Here is a 19,260-nt window from a genome sequence, read left to right as displayed (position 1 = left end):
AACAGAAAAAGTTAATTACATGCATTTTAAAGTTTTTAGTAACTTATTAATGACTATGATATTCAGTTTCTTGGATTGATCTGAAGGCTGGTAGGAAAAATGTGAATCCCCTATCCTCTCTTAAAGAATCATTATTCCTTTGACTGTAAATAAATCTTATCACCATGAGCCAGGGAACACAGCTTTTATTGATTTAGTCTATTTTTTAACCATCTTTTTGTGTCTACACACAAATACCTTAGCCACAGCCTATTCTGAAACCTTCAATATTGTTCACAGTATAAACTATTCTTTGTCCACACTTCCAAGAGCATTTTACAACTCTTCGAAGTAGATCTTGGACCAGTATGTTTCTGTTTCATTTACATTTTATGACATCAAAAAAACCGAACCAAACCAAAACAACAAAAACAAACAATCAAACAAAAACCTTACTAAAGCAGAAATGGTGCCTGTGTAGTAATGTTTCCACTTACAGAGATATTTTATTTTGCTTTCAGCATTAATGCCATCGGTGTCAACCTAAGGATTGGAACCCACACTATTTTGTAAATCTGCCTTTTAACTTTACATACAAAGCATGAATTTCATGGATGAACCCTAGCTATGCTTAAGAAAAAACTTTAAAATATACTACTTCCTTTTATCAGCATTTGTCCTAAGAAAGTGATAAGCTTAAGTACGAGTGGTATGTATTTCTGATAAAGATTACTCTCTTCATTGCTTCTTGTTGTTCAAACCACAGGAGAGAAACTTTTTTTGACTTTATTTCACTTACACTTTCTCCGTATCTTGGTAGATTAAGAAGAAATCTGGTTAAAATTTCCATTAATATTTAGGTATCCGAAAGTCAGAAAATACTTCTTGTAATTGTGTTCTTCAGGCAAAAATAATAACTACTAAGAAAAATCTCACTTGCAGTGTAATAAGGTTTGGTCTTGTGCTTTCTAGGAGAACAGTGGGGGCCCATTTCTGGCTGTGCATTGCTCTGTCACTGTGCTGATCTGTGATACCTATGGTTCTGCTTACATGTTGTGATTGAAACTGGTGTCTTCTAATCAGATGCAAGTTATAAAGAAAACTTGAAGTGGTGAGAATTATGCACAGAGAAGCAAGAACACGCCTAAGGAAAGTGGCAGTGCTCCACATGCAAATGTTATTTACCTTTGGAACATACAGTTATAACCACATTAACACTCCTTGTGATCCTAGCAGCACTTCTGCTAGTTTGAATATAGAATTAATGTGGCATGAATAACTAAAGGATTATATCCAGCTTTGATTGTAAAAGCTGGCAAAGACCTCCTAATGTACATAATGCTTATGATGACTGGTGATTCTCTCTAGGCATACCTTCTTGTCAGGTTGTTACCCATGCTGCTCCAAATTTTGTACTACAGCCACTCAGTTTTTTATTTCCTAGGGCAGTGGAGGATGGAATAACTCAGTAACACAGAAGTGCAGCTATCAGAAGGAAATATCAAAATTCAGTTTGGTTGAGAAACATTCTGTGCTGAATTTCCTACTGGATCAGAACCCATGACAGGGGGCTCCCATGAAGAAGGCTGAGCTCTGTTCTTGGTTTGTGACTGTATCATATAGCAGATTCCCTTTCATGGCGGCAGAGCTAATCTGCAGCCCAGATAATCCCCTGCTGGTAACTGAGAGCTGATTACGTTTGGTGACCTTCTGTACAGGCAGTGCTATTTCCTGCATCCAGAAATTTAACTTTCTCACTCTTCTGAAAACTGGGAGCAGATAATATATCTCCAATCAGTCACATGAATGGTAAAGATAACATCTGCTCAAAATGTGAGTATACTATCCAAAGAGAGCAGACAGAATGAGCAGTTAGGCCCTCTGGATTCCCTGTATTCTCAAGGAAAGAAAGAAAAAATATATTTAAAAAAACTGGGTTTCCCAAAGTGAATGGGTTGTAGCATCAAATTAGGAAGTTTCACAGATGGCATAATCAAGACTATGCCATACATCGTTTTGGATTACATTTGTTAGATTAGTAAATTTCTTACAATATGAATATGAAAAATCTTCAAATGAATAATTAGAGGCTGAATTTTCCCTGTAAATTTCAAAGAATACTTTAGAAAAAGAAAACCCCTCAGAGCAACAGTTCCATTAGAGACAGCTCAATGAAATCACTATAATTCTTCCAATATTTTCCTATTAACTCAGAAAGTGGATAATTAAAAGGGAATGTCCTTTTTGTGGCTGTGTTTTTGAGCAGGTGCAGCAGTTAGACTGAAACTCTCATCATTCAACTTTGAAAAGTTCAGATGCATTCCAAAAACGTAAAATCTAGTCTAAATTTAATAAAACCTAGTCATCATATGGATTGCAGTCCATGATTAGCTGCTTGTTCATATTTATTCCTTAATTTTGCACTAAGTGTCTTCTTCTCATTTGATTCACTCACTTTTGTAACTGCAGCCTCCATACATTTGTTTCCGTACACACATGAGGCAAAATGATGCCATTTAAACTTCCCAAAACTGCCGGTATTGTGGTTGCAGCGTAACAGTATCCCCATATCCCATAAAATCCTTGTTTTATAGGGACTTACCACTTTTTCATGTACAGAAGTCACAGTCCCACATACAATCTTCTCAGCTCACAAAGCCAGGTTCTCACAGAATTACAGAATGTCTTGGGTTGGAAGGGACCTCAAAGATCAAGAAACTCCAGCCCCCTGCCTCCCTCTCTCTGCAGGCCACCCTCTTTCTGATGGAGCCCAGGTTACCTTTTGTTTTATGTTTGTTTTTTTTTTTTTTTTTAAAAAAAAACAAAACCTTTTGTTTTAGGCCAGTACTCTTCTGTCTCATGTTAAGTTTTTCATCCACCAGGACCCTCAGGTCCTTCTCTGCATGGCTACTCTCAAGGATTTCTCCACCCAGTCTGTCTGTATGCAAGCCAGGGATTCCTCCAGCCCAAAAGTAAAACCATAAGTTATAAAGGGAGAAGACAGTAGAAACTAGTCTTTATGTGATAATTCAATTGAAGAACTGAGCCGAACAGAGACAAATTTGGTATATGTTTTCTGAGAACCAGAAGATTCACACAGAGGTATCATCTGTCTCACCTTGCTTTCTCCCCAACTGAGCTAAGAAGATTCTGGCAATATTTTTATTCTTGTATAACAATACAAATCTGTTGAAATCAAACAGTTTAACAGAAATGTTTCATTAAAAAATAATTAACTAAAAAAAATACAAAATACATTTGAAAATTTACTGTGCATGAGATTCTAATGTCAGTCCCAAAATGACAGCATGAAAACAGATGAATGGCCATGCCAGAAACAACAGTTTTCAGAATTAGTTTCAGAACAAGTCTCATTTTCATAGCTAGCAATTAACTTTTATATATGCCTGATTAACTTGGTGAGTAGGGATTTTGCCTAAGAAGCTACAAAAACATATTACCATATTAAGGGTTAGTCAAAGGAATTCTAAACCAACGTTAAACCTGAGCTTAATATATAATACATTCATAAACATTTTAAGAATTTAGGAGCCATATGAAGAAGTATATGGACAATACTTTGGTTTATATACTTTTTTATTTAACTATAGGAACCTCAGCATTGTGGTGTTGGGAACAGGGATTTAGATTCAGGTTTGCTGTTGAGTTATCTGGTAACTATTCAGTCATTTAATCTGAATGACGTTCACTCTTTTATTCCCATAAATTGGGGATAGAATTGGTTAAAGCTTTGCTATTCTGAGATGAATATTGTAGGAATATCAAAAGGCTGGTCCCCTTCCTTACATTCACATGTGAACAACATATTTGATAAACGTCATTTGAAAAATATCATAGGTATTAAATAAGCTAGACTGTGAAGCAGCCTTAGAACTTCAAGTAATCCTTAACTTGCAACAGTCATTGATAGGTAATGAATGAACAATGAGAAAGCATAGATATTTCTCTCTTCTCTATGTGTCCTCCATGACTTTGTTGTTCAATATATACACCTACTATTAAAATTAGGTTACCAGACAAGCCTGGCTACACTACACTTAACCGTATTTACTTTTATCTAATCTAAGTAAAAATCCTAATTAGTGAAATACATGTATTCTTAAGTTGTTCAGAATGTAACATCTATAACATCTATAAACAGTCTTCAAAAGCAGTAATTTCCTCCTTGCCTTATTTTCTTTTTGAGCTGGTGGCACAAACTGGTATGTTTAGCTGTAACTGCATGAATACAATTCCACAGATGTTCGCTGATACGGAGTGTCTCCTGTGGTAAGCATCTGATGTAAAAAAGCATATCTGAAATACTGAAATATTACTCTGAAAGACAGTGGCCTTTATGTCAAGTAAATTTGGAGGTCAGTTTGCAGGCACTTCCAGGCACTGAAATCTTACACATTCTTCCATACCCAACCCTTTTTAGAAGAGGAGGCCTCAAATGTTTTGTCTGAATTCCTTGCTCAATGAACCTACAAGGAAACTTATGGAGCAACAGAATTAAAAGATTAAACCACAAGACACTTGTACAAGTATTTCTTTAAATGACTTATGAAGCATAGAGTTTATATAGTAAGCAGACACAGAGTTTATATAGTAAGCAGACACAATTGCTTTTGGAGGATCCTGAGGACTCAGTTTTTTTCTGCCTGACTTGACTGTTTTGTTGCTGTGCAACTGTTCCCATCTGGACATTACAAAAGAACAAGACAATAGATAAGATTAAAATTAAGAAACTATTTTCTTTTTTCTTTCTTTTTTTTTTTTTTTTTTTTTTTGTCACTTCTTCATTAGAGAGAAAATCCTCTTAATTATTAACTCACAGGATAGAAACTGGAAACAGCAGTAGATCACATGATCACAGTACTCTCACTCATGTAACTACCTGAAGTCTTATTTATTTCAGGGATGCAACACTACACATGACAATCTTAAGAGACACAATGAGTTGATAGATACACGCATTATTTTTTTTTTCCAACAAGGTTTTTTTTAAATGTAGGTGTTAAATATTGAGAACACTGAAATCAGTTTTAACCTGTAACCTCTGTGGCTTTAAATTTCTGTCATATAGGGTAGGAAAAAAAAACAAACATGATGCAAACACTGCAAAAAACAGGGGTTGTACAGTGGATGAGAAGGAATACAAGCTAGAAGGAGGTTAGTAGTTTGGTGCATGTATAAGGACATAGTTGTCATTATCCTGCAGATATGTTTCTATTCATCTTCAGAGCGTAAGGTGCTCCTTTTTAAAATTTTATTATTGTTGTTATTTTATTTCTGAGGCTGTGAGGCACATGCTGTGCCCTGAAGGCTTGGACTCCTGTATCTATTTGGTCAGTATGAAGTGGAAGTGAAGGGCAGCTAATGAGTCCAGCCAGGCCCAGGGGATTCCTCTTTTCTGGTCAGTTGTGTGAACGTGTGTGTTAGAGAGATCAGATTACACGTTTCACCAGTGAAACAAACACAAATGAGAAACAGTGACTAGTGTTAGGATCTTGTATCTCTTCTAGTCAGCTATCAGCAAGGATAGCACCTTTTGGAAGATCTAAAGAAGTGACAAGATGCAGCCTTGTATCTTGCTGCAGGTGTTTCCACAGCTGGTGTTAGCAAACTGCAATGATCAGGTATCACTGTGGATGGCTGGAGTCTGTTACGAGCTTGGTTTTGGAGTTGTAGAATTTGTACCATTTTAGTTTTGGCCTGCTTCCATCAGTGCAACCTCAGAAAACCACCAGATGCCAGAGTGGACACTGTAAATTTTCTATCCATGCTTTTCGTTCTACATTTATACCCAGATGATGATGTGTTTGCACACCTGGTCACCTTACAAAAAAACAAAGCTGGTCAGAGCCCAGCACAAAATGAATACAGGTTGAGAACACATTCAAGAGATGGAATTGGTCCCCAGAGAAAAACTCAATTAAAAAAATGTGGAAGTTAGATTAGTGTACTTTTTTTTTTTTTTTTTTTTTTTTTTTTTTTTTTTTTCCTTCCTTCTTTTTTCCAAACAATCTCATTACAATATATGGTCAATCTCCCCAGTATTTGGCTAACTTCTGTTTCTATAGGCTACAAGTAGGATTGTGTGATTTTTTAACCATATGTAATTACTTCATCTGGATAGGAATTCAGATTGTGCTAAGTGTAGCAAAACGTGTCTGCTATCTGATTGGAGCTTAGTAAAATTTGTGGAGAAATGAAGATTTCGTAAATATCTTATGATATTTCAATGGCAAACTCCTGCAAATTGGCATTAAAATTTGGAGTGAAGATTCACAAACAGAATGGTGCATCCAAGCACTGTGAAGCTTGAGAGACAGAACTTCCCTTTTTCTTCTGTCTACAAAACCTCATTGCTTGCACACAGAAAATTTTCACTTCAGGTACTTCTGACTTGTTTATGAGACATCTAGCTGTATGCAAGCAGGTTACTTGACTAGCAGTGCAGTATAACTGTAGCTTGTTGAATGGCAGTTTGTATTAACACCTGCCCTGAACAGGAAAATAGCCACATTCCACCCAAACACATTCAGCGACAGAAACAGAGACTGCAGTGAACAACACACTCTGTAGAGGACTAAGCAATAAATAGAAACACTTTTTTTTCTTTCCAAAATATGCCAAAAAGTAATTGGAATTTTTACAGGTGTTTAGTATTACAAATCCCTTTCTGAAGCAAAATGTTTAGCATTTTCCATTCCTGCAATATTTTCTGCCCAAATATTTTAGAGTATTAATGAACAGATTTTACAGAGAAAGTACAGTTGTTTTTCGGTAATGATCCTAATTAATTAAGACCAGAACAATTCACTACTGAGAACAGGAGCAGAACTCAAATTCCACTTTAAGACATAAAAGGCATATAAAAACTTGTGCCTTATTCCCTAAATAGGTAGATGCCTGCATACAGCGCTGACAAAATGTTTCTTCTTGTATATTTCATCAACAGAATGTACCTGCAAAACCTGTTAAATCCAAAACTCTTCTTCAGTATTGTCAATAGGGATCTGATGTGAAAAATAGGCCATGTAAAATGTTGTACATTGAAGAAGCTATTAAGTCTGTCTCAAAGGCAAAGTGATCTTCACAAATTTTGAGAGATGTGCTAGAAAAAAAATTTCCTGTGATTCAGTAGGGACAAATGTAAGGTGATGTGAAAGACTATTCAACTGAAAAAAGACAGACTGAGAAAGGGATATTTAGGTAGCAGTTGTTTAGGAAAGGACTGAAGAGTTATTTTGGATCATTATCAAATGCTAATCAACAGTGACGATCTGTTGGGATAAGGACAGGTGCCATGTGGGAATACGGAAACAGAATCCCAGATTTATGGGGCAGCATAAGAGATGCAGGGCTCTGAACTGCAAAACCTTTGTAACACTTGTACTGTATATGCAGTAATTTCTTTACATTACTTTCTTTTGAGAAGCCAGCCTGTTTTCTTTAGTTCTGCAGTGAAATTAGTCTAAATGCAAAATACATCATAATGATATCGTCCTGATTATTAATTTGTATTAATTTTTGCATATAGCTATTTAGAAAAAAACAACAACAACAGCACAAAATCTATCATGAAATGCAGCAGCTGTGCTTTATAGAAAAGTTGATATCCTTCATCAAATAACAATGATGTACTCTTTGTGCTTAGAAAAGCCTTCTGATCTGTTTGCCATTTTCACACACAAAGATTACATCTTTGATTTTGCCAGCATTAGTATTTGGAAGAATAATCAACACAGAATTGCTCAGGTTTGACAAGCGGTGTGAGATTTCTGTAAACAGTTCTCTCAGACAGATATTGGAACCAGATAATATTAAGGGAAATTATACTGCCTGAAACTCTGATCTTCAAAGAGAATATAAGTATGGATTGAAATCAGAATGGACACTTAGGGATATTAAATGCAAGTAATACTTCAACAAAGGCCCAAGGATACAATTAAATTATGGAAATAACGCGCAAGTTCAATAAGTGAAAACATGAAGTACTTTGTGATGGAAGGTTGTATAAACATAAGCTTACTGGTGCTAAATTAATATTTAGTGTTTGCTGGAATATTTTGTTAATGTTTCATAGAAAAATTCTGGTTTGTCTAAAGTAGGACGCTTTGTGAAAAATTTCGAGGATTTTATGTTTCTTAAAGCAGAAAATTACACTACGAATTTCCATGAATTCTATTCTATTTCAAAATTGCATGCTTTGAAAGCATCCTGCATTGATTTGCCTGTGAATACAAACATCAAAATGAGGTGTTTAGATTAATCCAAAGGATTTCTCTGCACTTAAATTTGATGGAACATTTATAATATTTTCAGTTGCTTCTGTTCCACTGTAACACTAGAAGAGATTAGAACTTGTGACATTCTTCCCAAATGGATCCTCTAATAAAAGAAAAATTATATTTAAATACTTATTCTAAAATTAAAAAAAAAAAAGGAATTAACTTGTGAATGATGGAGAAACTAGATATTTTTTCCTTAATTCCTAAAGATACACTGTAAATGGAAAATAAATCAAACATGCATTCACCAAATGTATAAATTATGTAAGTTTACATCTAAAATGTGAAAGTGGTTTTAAATATATACTTCACACATACCTTAGAAAATCATTAGGATTCTGCCAGGTGGCATTTACATGCCTTATTGTAAAATGTATCTGATGACATAGAATTCTCACAGGCAGTGAGAATAAAGAATAAGGGCACTTTTTTTTTCACATTCAGCTCCCACCTACAAACCTTTTCTAAAGATACAAATTAGATCAAGTACATTACCAGCGTTAAGCACATATTTAGAAAATGAGCATTTAGGCTATAGCCCTTATCATGTGATTCCAGAAAGCATGGCTATAAGTTTAGACTGAAGGATAAAAAGGCTGAGGTCCTTTTGCAGAGGTAGGGAAATGCAGAGAGTAGGATAAAGGTGAAAGAAAACCAGAAAAGATACCTTTCAGTTATTCTAAGTATAATGGAATATAAATGTCAGTTCATTAGCCTGGACTTTTCTCTGCTTTTCCCTCCAGTTCAGTGACTCTGCCCCCAAAACACTTCAAAATCCATTTATATTCTGCTTTCCACTACTCCATATGTACAGTTTGAATGAGGAGTACCTACAAAATTTAAAGCTTCCTTCACTGCTTTGCTAAGGGCTATGAGGATAAACTGCATGTATGTATGGCAGCAAAACACAGATGCTGATGCTACCAAGAGCATTTTCCTTTTAATCATCTGAAATTTACCAACAGCTTAACAAGAATTAGGCTTGCCTGGCAGGTTCATGTACCTCTGCAAACTAGAGTTCTGCAAAACACACTTTTTTAACAATGCATTTTGAATATCACCTTTGATTCTTACCTGTGTTCTGATAGCTTGTAAGATCTGTTCTATGTCTTTATTCTTTATTCTTGGAGAAGGATGCCTGAACCATCAGGTTCCATCTACCCTTGTGTGAGGAACCTCATCTAAACATGTAGCTGATTTTCTGGAAAGTACATGCATGCTTCATGTTCAGTGTGCATTCCATGCACAAAACTTTACAATCCTTTGGCCTTCACATATGAGATACCATATGGGTGTTCTTTAACACATAGTAGTTTTTGTAATGTATCAGTGCAGCAGTAAGGAACAGTTTGGTTGTTTTGTTTTGTTTTACCTTAGCCCTCTAACTCCTGACTTTCAGAGCTCTGAGTTTTGCTACGATGTTCCTGAAGGATGATAGTTAGAAATCATGTTATGATAATACAGCATTTCTCAGGATATATATTGGTGTACACCAGAGTAGAAGTGGATGTTAGTCCCACTTTGATAAGCAAGCACTTATGCAAAAGGAAGCCAACTGTAATCCCTGTTTTCAGAGTATTAGCCCTTTTTTATTCTAGCCAAGAAAGAATATTAAATAAAGATAGAAAGATGTTAGCTTTGGTGTCAGATCTGGTTAGTTTAAGGAAATGAACACCAAACAAGCATTTTAGAAGTGAAAACCATTTTAAAATAAAAACAGAAATTTAAGATACTGATCTTGAAACCTCATATCTGTGCATTTATAGACCCAAAGAATTTTCTGATAGTTCTGTTCTTTGGTTATATATCATATTAACAATTTTTTCAACATTATATTTACATGTTTATTATTTTTCCCAGTACAAAGTGTTCTGAATGGCGATTTATTTTTTAAAATCAAATTATTCTTGGCGTTTTTAGGATAATGATATAATAACAATAAATAGAATCTTAGAGAAGTTAATAACAACATTGCTTCAAATCACCTAAAATAATTGATGTTTCTAGGTTCTATGAGATTTCCACTTGTGCTTCATGGTAATAGAAATTTTTACATGCCTGAATGTAAAAATGAATGCTCTTAAACAAAGTGCAGAGTAAGACCATAGATATAGAAGACATCACCCAGATTTATAATGCTGTGTCTTCTGGTCATTTCCCTGTCAATGACATTTGTTTATAATATGCGGAAAATATATAACTAAAAGTTCACTATTGATGTAAATATATAGAAGCAGGGTCATGTTTCTGCTTATAAATCCATTTTTGTACACTAATATGATTCAAGTCATATTTTGTTAAAGTGAATGCGATTTTTGGTGTTTTTGGGTTTGAAAAGCATTAGCTTAATAAAAGAATTTTGTGCTGATAGAATAATATTCTGGATACTGCAGCCAGTTGTATGGAGAGAACCTGGACAATGTAAAGTGAAGATAAATCCACTCTTAAATTCAATTGTTTCAGGATATCATTTCATCCTAAGAAAACATTACTCACTCAGCTGAGACAGTATGTTACCATCAGGTGGGTTTATGAAAGAGTAACTTCCAGATTCAGCGCACATATTATAAATGATGCTCTTGTTGTTTAACCAGCAGAGTTAAAAGTTGAACAGAGAGGACACTGAGCTTTTGACATTAACACTTAAGACTAACACTCACAGCACTTAACATTCCAGTTAAGAGAATGTGTGCAGTGACTCTCTCAGTTGTCCCTACCTACTGTACTTTGGATCACACTGCAGAGCAACTTCAGACTGCTAATAAATTCCTTCTAAAAGAAACAAAACTGGAAGACGCACAGCAGGAACACATCTCCCACATTCCAGCTGCAATTGTAGATCCAGTTAATGTGTCTAAACTACAGCTAGTCCAAAGTAAAAATTAAAAACTGAAACAAAGGAAAATGAGTATGATGTATATATATGTATATATATAATGTATATATGTACATATAATGTATAATATAAGAATCAGTTCTCCACTGCACCAGCTGTTTGACCTCCACTGTCTGACCACAGCACTTGTTCTAAGTCAATTCAGATGGCAATCTACTCCCTATGTGAGTGGTGGTCACCGTAGATGAGGTTTGAGGTAGATTTGGAACTGCAGCCTCTAGGAGGAAATAACCGAACAAAGCAAATGGAAGCTTAAGGGATAGACCTAAAGCTCATTAAAGTCTGAGTGATTCCAAGCAATTTCAGTGGACTTCGCACCAGACCTAGAAGCTTCTGTACCCATCACCTGCTGTTTTCTGATAGCGTTAATAACGTTAGAAAGACAGAATGAAACCGGTAGAGCAAATTCTCAGTATGAATAAAGTCATTTGAATAGAGAATGTTGTCATAACTCTTACTCACACAGACTGTTTCATTTAAAAGGATGTGAGTGAAGACTAATGTATATATACTCATCTGGAAGGAGCACAGATCTCAGAAAAATCTGTAAAATTACTCTAGAGAGTTCCCATAAGACTCATTAGGATATGACTGACATTGATTTCAATGAAGTACTTCTAATATTTTGAATATAAGTAGACTTGATAAACTCAATATTTACTTGGCATTTCTCAGTGATGTAAATTATCAGCTTGTTATAATAACATTATAAGGAAAAGAAAAACAAATGTAAATCTGAATGCCCTTTTGAAAAAGTAAGATATTGGGAATAAATTATTTACAGTTTTCAAGTAACTTTTCTTTATGTATATCCAAAAGTTCAAACTGTGAGACGATTAAAGCAATCAACTGTTTTCTGTTGTATTGTATTTGAAAATGAGTTGGATGCCTTGATGCTTAAGAAGTGTCTTGAGAGCATATTTTCCAGTAGGCTTCTGTTGCCATGTTTTAGGGTAGTTTCTGCAAAGCAGATAGTAAAAAGAGTAAAAATTTTACCAATGACTGCATAACTTGTTTCATCTTATTTATGAAGAGACTAAATAAGATGAAACAAGGCTCTAGATTTTCACCAAGACAAAATAGACATTAAGATAAAATCAGAATTTGCATTTTCATCTCTTGTTTGCATACAACTCTCTATTTTGGTCTCCAAACAATTAAAAAGACAAGTAAGCAGCAGACATAAATAAAGAACTCCACTCCTATTCTACTGCCAGAATCTCAACAGATACTTCTCCTCTACCTTTGGAAAGTGGCACCTTCCAAGCAGATCCTTGAAGAGGTCAAGGTTGGCTCTCCTAAAGTCCAGGATTGCAATCCTACTTATTGCCTTGTTTTTTTCCACACAAGATACTGAATTCTACTATCTTATGGTCACTGCATCCCAGACCACCCCCAGGCCTCACATTCCCAACCAACCCTTCCTTGTTTGTAAGAGCAAGGTTCGACTGCACACCTCTCCTTGTCAAATTACACTAGATACTCTGGAATGCTTAACATTAACTTATTTTTTAAATATTTTTATTAGGAACTTTGGCCACAGAGTTCAAAGTAAACAAACAAACTAATTAGCTGACAAAAATCTTCCTGAATATTGCTAATTTAGCAGCTGTGAGATAAAAATACCTCACGTGCCTCAGTGTAACAACAGTTCCATCTGAGTATTTCTTTCCAGGGACACAACCTGGACTGAAACTTTGTCTCTGTTTTCCCAGAATTCCTATCTATCCAGTCAGGTTCCTAGTCAGTGCTGGAAGCTAGAAGGAATTTCTTTGTAAGCTCCAGCTAGTATCAGAAAATAGGCAAGCCATAAAAGTATAGCAAGTTTCATTGAATACATAATATTTATTTACTGAGGAATTGTTCATTTTATTCAAATTCTTGAAAAGATTCTTCCTGAACTCTCTATTTTACCCTGATTTGATCAAAGTGGAAGTGTTAATCATTTCTATTTGTTTAAATGCTATGAGTGAACAGATAATACATCTGCTTCTTTGGCAACAGTGAGAGTGTGGGAGCAGTGGCTGCTCCTGAAGTTCATATGTGAATGGTCTGTGGACAGGATGAAGTTCAGTGATGATGTCATGTTCAGTTGGTCTTTCAGAATAAGAATAGCTGTTCTGGTCCAGTGCTAAGCCCTGAAGTATCCCTTCATTTCCATAGTGTTTTTTCTATATTTTCAAATTACCCAAGCTTGAAATTTTTAACAGATTTCTTTCTATTTCCAATAACTGGTGACAGCATCATGCAGCAAAGCATTGTTTACAATGCATCTTCTTTTCCTTTTTTCCATGATCTCCTGGATTCCAGAATTCCCAATTCCACCAATTGTACCTCTACTACAATACAAAATTCTGGTAGTAACAAATATCAGGGCTTGAATATTTTGCCCCTTTCCAATGTATTTCATTGTTATTCATATAATCTTGAAGTAGGAAGTAATTCAGTTTAAAATTTATGACAGAAACCTTCTTGCATTTAAAACAGTGGAATTTTAACTGCTTTTAGTAAGATAAGGTTCCAGACTTACATGGGATAAGGGCTTGAAATTGCAATTTCTTCTGAATTTGGTGTTTGTTCTTTCCAGTAGGGCAATATACTGCTCTTTCCTCTGTTGCTGTTGGCACATCTTGGAAGTAAAAAAGTGGGAGCCAATAACTTATTTTCATCCAAATAATCTGTTACATCTCCTTAGCAAGATTTTTTTTCTTATTTCTAAGAAAATATTAACAAAATGCTAAAGAATGCAACAGAATGTGGGGATACAGTGGAAAATATTTTACTTTGGAGGAGTTGTAATATATTCTAAAGTCTCAGTGATTGATACAAGTTAAATTTAAATGGCTATAGCTACAGTTCTTGATCCTCGCATACAAAATTCATAATGAGTTAACTGTTTCTAGAATATTTCCACTGAAAACTTGACCATATGAAAATATTTCAGGTATATGTTAATGATAAGATTTCAGTTGTGTTTGAATGACATAAACATTTAAATCCCTTTCAGAAAATGGGATTAAAGCAGGTAGCAAAGGCTCAAGTACCAACGTCTTGCGAAAAAACATCAGCCACTGCTTTCTAAGGTTCACCAAGTTTTGTTTAGGAAGTAGTGTTACAGTTCTCTGATCACTTAGGCTGAATGAATTTTCCTGTTCCCTGATGAATTGGGTTGTATCTAAATGCCATTTTTGCTGTGATCCTAAATTATTCTTTTCCAGGCAAAAATGTGGTGTTTCTTTTTTTTTTTGTCATACAAATCTGCATTAATAACCTAAAGTTTATCATCCAAAAATGGATTTCATTCAAATGTTCATGAGAAATGAACATAGTGACATGAAGAATCATAGAATCCTAGAATAGATGGCTGGCACAAGCCATAAGGCATTATTCTTGATGCAATTTGTTAAAAAACATTCCCCTCATTTTCCCCCTTATGTAAGAAATAGCAGTTCTTACTGATTTGTCTGTTCATTACACATTCATTTTCCTGCAAACGCATGCTTTGAGTCTGGCAGCACTAGTGAGACAATGCACAGTGAGAGATTTTGCTCATGCAGCTGCCCGAAGCACGTTCTGGTGACTGAGTGCATATTTCTGAGTTCTGATACAGAAGTAGAAATTCTTTGAAGAGACGTAATCATTACGATTTTCACTTCAGCATTGAAGTGATGTACATGGAAGTGATACGGCTGTTACAGCTTCCAAATCAGCATGTTCTTTTGTTTCCTTTAACCCATTTTTACCCAACACATCTAGATTTTGATCTCCTTCAAGTGAACTTACTGGAAAAATCATCTGTCATAACCTACCAGTAAAAAACATCTGCCTAATCTGCTTTCTTCCATGATCTTTAATTAGTATCTTCTCTCAGCTTGAGAATGGGTGCTTTCTAATCAGGACTGCATCTCTTTTAGAGGATTTTGACATCTATTTCAATCTATTTCAGAACTATACTGTTTGTTTAGCAGCAGCCTTTTTTTTTTTTTTTTTTTTTTTTTTTTTTTTTTTTAATTGCATGTTATTGCTGGTGTCGTATGTAAGACAAATCTTGCCATTAGTGGATGGTAGGAATTTTATAAAGGAATTTTTATGGGATGTGTACCCTGCAAATGTCTCCTTCTTACTACTGTCCCCACTGTTGACAAGTGAGGTAGAGTCATTCCGCCTTCTTTTCATATTTTTATAGTTTCTTGCTGTAAAATCCTACTTAGCACTTCTTCACTTTTACAGTGTGACGGTTAGTGTACGGAAGAGTTTGTTTATCTTCTGCAGCTGCGGTTAGAACCCTTCCTTTGAAAATGAGAGAGAAAAGGTATGATACAAAGGGGAGGGAAGAAAATATCAAAATAGAGGATAAAAATTCTCTCCGAATCCCTTTTGGTGTCTCCAGTGGTGCAGGGGTGGCTGTGAAGCAGAACACAGCATGCTGTCACCTCAGATGTCATGCCAGAAATTACATTAAGTTACAACATTGCCAACTGAAAGCACATCTGCTTTGTTTCAAATGTGTACTGTACTTTGCTAAACACTCCATTCTCCTCTCTAGCTCCATCTGATGGAAGCACTTCAGTACAAGAATCCTCAGATGCGGCAGTACTACGATTTACGGTTATCCCTTTTTTATGTTTTCTAAAAATCATAAGCCAGATCACATGTAGTATTCAAAGTATGGGTACATTCATGCGCTAAAGCATAAATAATAGGGAAAAGCTGTAACAGAGTAATTGCCATCATAGGCAAATAACCAGAGCTTGTTTAGTTCTCTTTTTCAAGCAATAATTTAAAATTATAAGTAGTAAATATTGAAACCTGCACTGCAAAAAAACCCACACAGCTATGTCGTGTCAGTGAACTTGTTTCATTCTCATAAAGATGCTGAATACTGTAGCAGAGCATCAGTTACATTACATACATTGTTTTGCCAAATGTTTAGTTTTAGCTTTTAAGAAGAGAAAAGACCCTCTTGAAAGGAGGATAAAATAAAATAAAATAAAATAAAATAAAATAAAATAAAATAAAATAAAATAAAATAAAATAAAATAAAATAAAATAAAATAAAATAAAATAAAATAAAATAAAATAAAATAAAAAGAGAGAACAGTGGACTGGCTACTAAAAGCCAATACCCAAATTTCATGTTGGTTACATCTTATAAATGATTCAAAACCTGCGCAAAGACTGCTCTGTCATTTGTTGCAGAATATCCTGACTCCTCTGACTTGGTGGCCCAAAGCACCACCACCCCACATTTTATGTCCGACAGCAACAAGTGCTAGTTTGGGGATCTGTTAGATTCAGAAGAGGCCAGTGAAATTTCTTGCAATATGTTCTCTTTTCACAGAGCTTGGATCTCTCATATTTAACACGTTTCCTAAATGAATATCAGCAGACATTTAGCTGGTGTTTATGAAAGCAGTGACCAGCTGCTTTATTGTCAGTGGACATACGCAGGTTGTCTATGTAAGTGAAGGCCCAAATGGGCCAGATGTTTTCCATCATTGCACACTCTCAGAGTACTGCTATTATGCCTGAAAGAACCCCACACATCAAGCAGTAATCGTGTCCTGATTTCTGTTCTACTGCACATTGCAGCATGAAATAAGTTGCATTCCATCTTGTTGACATAGCGTGCTTCAGCTGCTGGTGTGGCAAGTTATTTCTTCACTGAAGCTGAACTAAGAAATGTCTGGCTTTCTTAGACAGATTATCCTATTACTGTTTTCTTGCCAGTTCTTCACAATGACACTTGTATGGCACCATGAGAAAGTAAATATCCAGAGCACTGAAAGTACATCAACCAAACAAATCACAAGAATACATACATTTTCAAAACATTATTTGGGACAAAGTTTAGAGGCAATATCACCTGTGAAGTAGCAAACAGAGGGTTAACTTGATTTGATTTCCTTTCACTTCCAAAATATTAGAAGAAATGAACTTCTGTAGGTCAGTAAAATTTCATAGACTGTGCTAAAACAAATGCCTACAGGCATCTCCCTCTGAGATAACTCTTTACTCAAGACCTTACCTATCTATATTTCTCAGCCTAACTTGGGTTAGTTGAACTTGCTTTTGTCTTGCAGAAGCAATCACAACTCTTGGCTAGTTTGGCTTCCTCTCTTTGTCTCCAAAATGCCATGCAATTATTTATATAGACTTTTAGATTCAAAAAGGAGAGGGAGACAGTAATTTGTATCAGCTTTACAAGTGTAGTCTAAGAATCTAAGCACCCTCCTAGAGGACTGAATCTGCTAGACTGAATTTGAGCGTTTTCAGGCTAAAGAAGCACTGAGGTCTCTGCTTTCTGGGCAAATCTCTATCTGCTCTCTATGCTACTATGTAAAAAACCTCTCCTTTCCCCCTCTGCTTTTTGAATAAGTGGGCGGTTTTGCACAAAGTGAAATATATCCTGTGTTTCATGTGTCTGAGATACTGTTAGACTGAGCCATTCAGGAACTTGGATAGACAACTTAGACACAGGCACGCTTTATGAGACTCAGGTAGCTCAGATGAGACAGATATCAAAATAATTGGTTTGGCCAAATTATAGCCAAGAGCTGGTAAGATATAATAGCAGAACTTTTAAAACTGATGGAAAGCACAGTGCTCTATCATATTGTTAAGCCGTATTTTTATTCTTTATGGGCTGGTCACTTATAATTTATTGGAAGGGAGAAGCAGTTGGGGAAACCATTGGCCCATTCTTGGTCTCATTTATTCCTACTGCACTATCTCAGTGCTATTGAACATACTGATATGGTGAAGATAAATAATCTTTACAGTTGTAGGTCACTTGTTGTGTGCAAGTTCATACAGCTGTGTTCTGCAGAGTACATCCAAGCTGAGGGCCAGAATGTTTTAGCCCTGTAAACAACACACACTCCAAGTCACTGCTCCCCAGAGCATGGAAGAGAGCTGGAGAATCACTCAGACACTAAGAGGAAATTTATATGTTTTGAAGTTTCTCCTCTTGATGATGGGTAGAACTGAAATTTTACTGTGGTTATTATAAGAAACTGTGCATAACGATTGTTTTTCATTTTATTTTGACTGTGAGGACTGGATCTTAGGCTCACAGAACTAGAAAATAGCTGATACACTTATTGAGGTAATTATATATGTCCTCTGAGACTGCAAGCTTTACTGGTACCTGGAGAAGTTGTTTCCATTTTCTGTTTGCAGTTACGATCTTCTACTGCTGATGATGAAAAAAAAATTAAAGATTTAAAGGGAGATGGATCTCCCTTCTGCAGTTATTGTTGCCATCCTGGTCAATACAGAGACAGAAAGTCCACCTCTGCACAGATATTTTTGTTTTCAGTAAGGATAGCAATAGGCCCTGGTCTAGTGCAGCCGCTTCCCAGCAGCATGGGATTTTTTCTTCAAAAAGAAGGAAAGCTGAAGTTGTTTAGGTGGTAGAGAATGGGTACTATAGGGCTTAAGGAGGCGGGGATGGGATTTCATATTCCAGAGGAGATGAACTGGGGAAATCAAAGGGGATGCCACTTCAGGATATGGTGGGAAAGTGAAAGAAGCCCTCGCAGGGGCCTTAAGCTTAATTAATGCATTTCAACCCATCTGCTGTGTAGTCTTCTCAAATCTTATTTCTCCCCCATAGTATTTTCCTTCTCTTGTCACACCCCCTTGCCCCCAACACACACACCTCAGATTCCACCACCTGCTTCCGTATCTTCTCTTAAATGATGCAAATGTCTGATGCTATTGAATCCAACTGGTGCAGAAGTCCCAGGCTGAGCAGTCTATACACATGGAATAGATTTCTGGATCAAGGCCGAAAGCTGAAACCATAGCCAAATATTTCCTGCTTTACGTGAGACCCCACAGTGCGTGGCTATGTCCTGGAACAGCACATTAACTTTGCAGTGTTGCAAACTATGTTTCTCTTTAAAAATTACTTTTTTTTTCTTGTGAACTATTGATTGTAAATGGTACTAGCTTTTGAATGATTGTGGTAGAGAAGGGCTGGTGATAATCCTGTTTGATTTTATATTCTTCATGTTACTTTGGGAAAAGTGTAAAAGAAACTGCTCTTTCCATTACTGCTACTTCTCAGCCAATATTTCT

Source organism: Excalfactoria chinensis, chromosome 7, assembly GCF_039878825.1.
Source record: "Excalfactoria chinensis isolate bCotChi1 chromosome 7, bCotChi1.hap2, whole genome shotgun sequence".
NCBI classification, from domain to species: Eukaryota; Metazoa; Chordata; class Aves; order Galliformes; family Phasianidae; genus Excalfactoria; species Excalfactoria chinensis.
The sequence above is the reverse complement of the archived record's forward strand: the minus strand, read 5'-3'. Positions refer to the sequence as shown.